Source organism: Lissotriton helveticus, chromosome 2_1 (assembly GCF_964261635.1).
Source record: "Lissotriton helveticus chromosome 2_1, aLisHel1.1, whole genome shotgun sequence".
Lineage (NCBI taxonomy): Eukaryota > Metazoa > Chordata > Amphibia > Caudata > Salamandridae > Lissotriton > Lissotriton helveticus.
Window position 1 is genome coordinate 1,181,030,361 of NC_136059.1, and position 6,000 is coordinate 1,181,036,360.

The 6,000-nt window shown below is 47.6% G+C and overlaps 1 protein-coding gene across 4 annotated transcripts in view; it reads right to left on the reverse strand.

Moving 5' to 3' along the window:
• G3BP2 (G3BP stress granule assembly factor 2) overlaps positions 1-1,351 on the reverse strand; it is a 297,094-nt gene extending 295,743 nt beyond the window's left edge. For 2 of the 4 annotated variants that reach the window (XM_078676048.1, XM_078676046.1), the window contains exon 1: positions 1,279-1,351. The gene's annotated coding sequence lies outside the window, so the exon portion shown is untranslated. Of the gene's footprint in view, positions 1-420; positions 743-1,278 lie in introns of those variants that run through there. The other 2 variants (XM_078676047.1, XM_078676045.1) reach the window with 2 other exon arrangements.
• Positions 1,352-6,000: the final 4,649 nt, after the last annotated feature.

Sequence of the window (6,000 nt, forward strand, 5' to 3'; positions counted from 1 at the left end):
AGAAAGTGTAAATAGATCGAAAGGCGGTTGGTGCTGCGACGAGGAAGAGTTCCAGTGGTTTCAACAGACTCCAAATCAAAGGACCTTACCCATCAGCCAGCCAGCGTGGAGTGGCCTGCATAGCCCAAAAGCTGGCTTGAATGAAGGGCTGGCCTCTGGGCCGCCACTTCACGAGCATACTGTCCACCAGACCACCACCACCACCCAACCTGCCAGCAGCGCGAGGGTCAATGGACCACGTCGGCGAAGACAATCCCATCACTAACAGAGCTGCTTTCCCGGGACAAATTTAGGAGTAACCGTTACTAAAAGGACTGACAAATCCTACAGATAAAAAGAATATACTCAATGCGCCCCATTCAGAGGGCAACTATGCCTCCCAATGTAAGTCAACAGCTCTACACCTCTTCTGGATCTCACCTTGCAGAGCGGCCGAGCGCGAACACTCTTAGCCCCGCAGCACTCTTTTCTCCTCCGATTACGGACGTCTCAGTGAGACTCGCGCTGCAGTCGCTGCTCTTCTTCCGCTCCCTGGGTCTCGCGCCGTTCACTGTCGCTTTGTTGTAGGCGCTGGCGCGTTGCGTTGACGGCGCGTGTATTGGAATAGGGAGAGAGGGCAATGGAACGCCCCGCGCGCCACCGTCCAACCGTCGCGAGAACAGGCTTGACGTCTTAAAGGTGCAGTGCTGCTTATTCCTTGCTGTCGTCTGTCTCACGCTTTTGCCCGCTCCGAACTCAGTGTGAACCCCCCCACCCCAGTGTCGAACGCGCCAGCTGAACCCAAGCACTAAAGTCGCCACAAGTCTCGCAAGCCATGGTCTACATGGCAGCAATCTCTATGGCCGTCTTGCACATTACGAGTTTACATGCACTGTCAAATAGTCTCACCCTAAACGTTTAGAGAGAAACGTGTAATAAAACTTTATGCCGGAAATCTAAAACTTGTTGAAAACAGCACACCGCTGTCAAAAGTAAAATCTATTTAATAGGCAAGTATACATTTCAATCTAAATTTGGGATGACTCACTATATACATTCTTTAAAGAAATGGCATTTTGTTCTTGAGTTTTATATAGCCGAAGGCATTGGAGAGCTTTACATGAGCACGTTATATTACACAAACACACATTCACAAGGCATTGATTGTAGGTCTAAATGCTGGCCGCTTTCCGCAAGTTACTAAGTACTTCCTAACAGTCCCTCAACGTAAAGCAGTACAAATGTGGGCATTTTTAAAGCAACACTCAAAACCTAGTAATTTCAGCCATGTTTATTTACCCTTTTCTATCTCTCTCCCTCAGTAACGATTGCATCATCAAGACCGCGCCGCTCCTCAGTAAAGAAGGAAACTGAAGATATAGAGGAAGGACTGAAGCATTTTAGTTGACGTGGGAACGTGGCTTATCTGCGCAGCTTCTCAGCTGCTGATAGTGTTTATAGGAATTGTTCAGGTGAATGTAAACATTTCTCGTTAGTATCATGAGAAGAATTTTCAATTCTATAAAGATAGGGGCAAGTACTATGTAGTAACGTCTATATAAAACCAATGTACTGCAAAAATCACAGCAGCTAATCAAAACAGTATAAACACAATAAGCTACAGTCCCATTGAAATATTAAACCAGTCAGGCGGACCAACTGCAAGAGAGACCAAAGTCCCTCTTCTTTCTTTGCAAAACCAGATAATGATGAAAGGAAGAAACATTTCTGTCAAAGATGTCAATAACCCAACACACAACTAATTAAAAATTTGCAAACATACGTGACAAGAATTCTCAATTCTGTTAAGGACACGGAGGCGAAGATTATGCTATCTTATTTCTTTACTAGAAATGCTCAGCAGCCAATCACAATATAGTAAAGAAAAAACACTACATTTCCCATGAGTACTCTGTATAACCATAGAGTGTACACAGTATATAAACAAAGATAGAGAATAACTCATCCTCTTTCTTTGTCCATACTCAGTTCAATTGAAGAAAAAAGCTCAGTTCCAAACGAAATCATGGATCAACGAACAGCACCACGAAGCAGCAATCCACTGGAAAAGTAGAAGCGCAAGCTTGCAGCAGGTGAAGAACTTCTGGGACGAACAACAGCCAATAGGCAGAAGGAAGAACGAACAGCAAGAACCTCATTTAGGATCAGAACCTGAAAAAACAAAACAGAGCCGTAATACACAATACCCACAATGGATCAAAACATCAGAACCAAAGAAGGGGGATAAAAGTGCAAGGATCATAATGAAACGATGCAAAATACAATTTTATATCAAGCAAACATCAAACATTAGAAATGCAAGCAGATAACATGGGTGGGATAATCTTCGCCTCCGTGTCCTTAATAGAATTGAAAATTCTTGTCACGTATGTTTGCAAATTTTTAACAGAAGCAATATCAACAATGGGTTTTAAATAGAAAGTTTTAAACACAGAGTCAGATGACCAATCAGCGGCTTTCATGATATCATGTAGACTCACACCCATAGAAAAAGCTTTTGAAGCCATTGCCCCCCTTGCGGAGTGCGCACCAAATATGGAAACATCAATGCCGGCTTCCAGCATTAGCCAACGCACCCATCTTGCTAATGTAGCAGGAGTTACAGGCCTAAAAGGCTTTTGCAGAGCAATCAACAATTGACCATGCAAATCCTGACGAAAAGGAGCAGTACTCACCTCATAATCTTTAATGCACTGAACCACACACAGTTGGGGATTATGTGGAAAAGAAGGATATGTCACGGAAGACATATTGCATTTAGTACGTCTGGCGATAGAAAAGGTAACACAGTCAGGCGAAAAGGTAGGTACGACCAGCAAGATCCAGAGCACGAACATCGGAGACATGTTTGCACGAGACCAAACACAGCAACATCGTCAACTTTGCCGAGAGTTGTTTGCAAGTCAACAAAGAGTTGGAAGGCCAAGATTCCAGAAAACGCAAAACAACAGAAACATCCCATAAAGCCACATACTTCGGACAAGGCGGTTTTACCAGCCGTATACCCCTGAGTAATTTAGAAACCAAAGGATGATCCCCAGCAGGCTTGCCTTCAATAGAGACGTGCCCAGCGGAAATGGCAGAACAAAAATTATTGACAGTCCTGTAAGCTAGACCTGAAGAAGCAATGGAGGCCAGAAAGTTGACAATCAAAGCGATATCCGCTGAAGCGGGATCCACTTCCCGTTGTGAACACCAATCACACCACCGTTTCCAAGCTGATGCATAACGTTTGTGTGTGTTGGGGGACCAAGCCTCGCTGATAAATCTGGTAGCGTCTCTAGAAAGGCCCGGGACTTGCCAACGTTCCCCAAAATTCGCCACGCCACTAGAAGGGGCTGACCCGACTGAACTAGGGGGTGCGGATTGAGCAGAGGGTCCAGCAACAGATTCCACTTGTGGGCAAGAAGGAGTGGCGTCGAACAACTCATCTCCAGAAGAACTGGAAACCAAGCCTGAGCCCTCCAGAGAGGAGTGATCAGAATCATCACAGACTGGAAATGCTTTGTGCGAGCCAAGACCCTGGGAATCATTACAAATGGGGGAAATGTATAGCACAGGAGAGGAGGCCAGACTTGGAGAAACGCGTCTGTGGCCAGGGCTTCCGGATCCGGACGCCAACTCTAAAACCGGGGAAGCTGTGTGTTGAGGCGAGAGGCAAACAGTTCGATGTGACAACGACCCCAAATCCGGGACAGAGTCCGGAATGCACGAGGATGAAGGCTCCAATCGCTGAAATCCCTCAAGTGGCGAGAGTTCCAATCGGCTACCGGATTGTCTCGACCCGGAAGGTACTATGTAATAACAGTGATCTGACGTTGCAGACAAAGATGCCAAAAATCCTTCGCAATTTCTGCCAGAATCTTGGACCTCGTTCCCCCCAACTTGTTGACATATCGCACCGCTGAGACGTTGTCCATGCGGAGGAGTATGCAACAATTCGTCATTTGCGCGGCCAGACAACGAATTGCAAAAGAGCCTGCCAGAAGCTCCAAGCAATTGATATGGAGAGATAATTCCTTCTTGGACCAACGGCCCCCGTCAAAACCGGACCGTAACGGGCTTCCCAACCCCACAGACTAGCATCGGACTCCATCACCACATCTGGGGATTTCCCGAACAGGGCACTCCCGTTCCAAGACTCCATGTGCTCCAACCACCATAACACCTCCCACCTCGCGTCCTCCGAGAGAGGAACGTGATCTGAGTAGCGGAAGCCTTTCTGGAGATGCCTGATCTTGAGACGCTGAAGAGCACGATAATGCAGTGGACCTGGGAAAATCGCCTGGATCGATGAGGCCAGCAGACCCACAATCCAAGCCACCGAACTCAATGCCACACTCTGTTTAGACAAAACCAACCTCAACTCCCTCTTGATGGATCTGATTTTCTGAGTGGGCAAGAGGAGTTGACAGGAGACTTGAGTTGACCTGAAATCCGAGGAAGTCTATCGACTGTGAGGGAACGAAAATAGACTTCTGAGGATTCACTAGAAACCCTAGCGATTGTAATAGTTCTATGGACCAATTCAAATGAGTCTGTAAGAGGAGAAGGCAGTGCGCCAAGATGAGAATATCGTCGAGATATATGATCAGACGAACCCCGTGGGGTTTGCAAGGACTCCACCACAGGCCGAAGAAGTTTTGTGAAGCACCACGGTGCTGATGAGAGGCCGAAGGGGAGAACTGTGTACTCAAACCAATTCCCGAGCCACTGGAATTGGAGGAACCGTCGATGAGGACCGTAAATCGGAACCGACAAATAAGCATCCTTCAGATCGAGGCGGACCATCCAGTCCCCTTCCTGAAGAAGATCCCTCAGAAGGTGGATACCCTCCATCTTGCAGTGACGGTAAACTACTCCGCCGTTGAACTCCTTGAGATTGAGAACCAACTGTGAACCGCCCCCTTTCTTCTGAACCAGAAACACAGTGCTTACGAAGCCCTGAGAATGAGGAAAAGTGGGAATAATGGCCCCTTTGGCCAAAAGAGACTCGATTTCTGCGGAAATGAACTCCCGATCTTGATGGGAAAAAACTAGGGGCGTAGGCGGATGAGACTGGTGTGGACCGCCGTAGAACTCTATCTTGTAACCCTGTACAGTCTCCAACACCCAAGCATCACTCGAGATCAATTGCCAATTTGGGAGAAAAAACCTTAACCTGCCCCCCAGAACAACCTCCGAGGCCAGAATCAAACTCACCTGAGTTGGAGGAATCTTGACGACCTCCCTGGTTGCCACCGTAGTGTCCTTTCTTGAACTGTCCTCTCCCTTTACGGGAGGGATAGAAGGAAGACTTGTTTGTGTTGTAGGAGGAATCCTGTCCACCGCCTCTCTGGGACTGGTAACCACGCTGGTTCTGCTGGTTGGATCCTCGGCCGAACGAACGTCCCCGTCGTCCGGCCCTTCCAAAAACCATCCGGAAAGCTCACCGAAGTGAAGACTGAGCCTTGTCAAGCCCACTGAATGTGGCCACGAACTTGGTTAGTTCCTTGAGGAAAGGCTGGCCAAGTAACAGGCCCTGCACCAGAGAACCTGATTCGGAGGAGGCCAACTCAGTAAGTTTCAGATCCAGCTTGAGCGAAATAGAGCGACGACGCTCACAGGAAAGTGCACAATTTGCATTCCCTAACAGGCAGATGGCCCTCTGGGACCAACCCACAGCTCGTCAGGATCCATGACAGCACCAGACTCCTTGGCCCGAAAGCCCAAATCCAAAATCTTTGTCAGGGGGCCTAGAAGATCCAAAATCTTATCTTGGAAAGAATGCCAAGTCCTATCTAAGCCTTTTTTGGGATCCTTGGCATACTTCTTCAGATAAGTCACCATCGTAGGATCAACTTCCGGAGTATCAGCTAATTTGTCAGCGAGATCAGGACGCGGACATTCCGACCGAAGGTGGGCCCACACATCCTTCTGGAATGGTTGGCGAATATGAGTCTGCACATATTCCGCCACCTCGGAAGTGTAGTACTGAACATCTCGATCTCGTGTAACAAT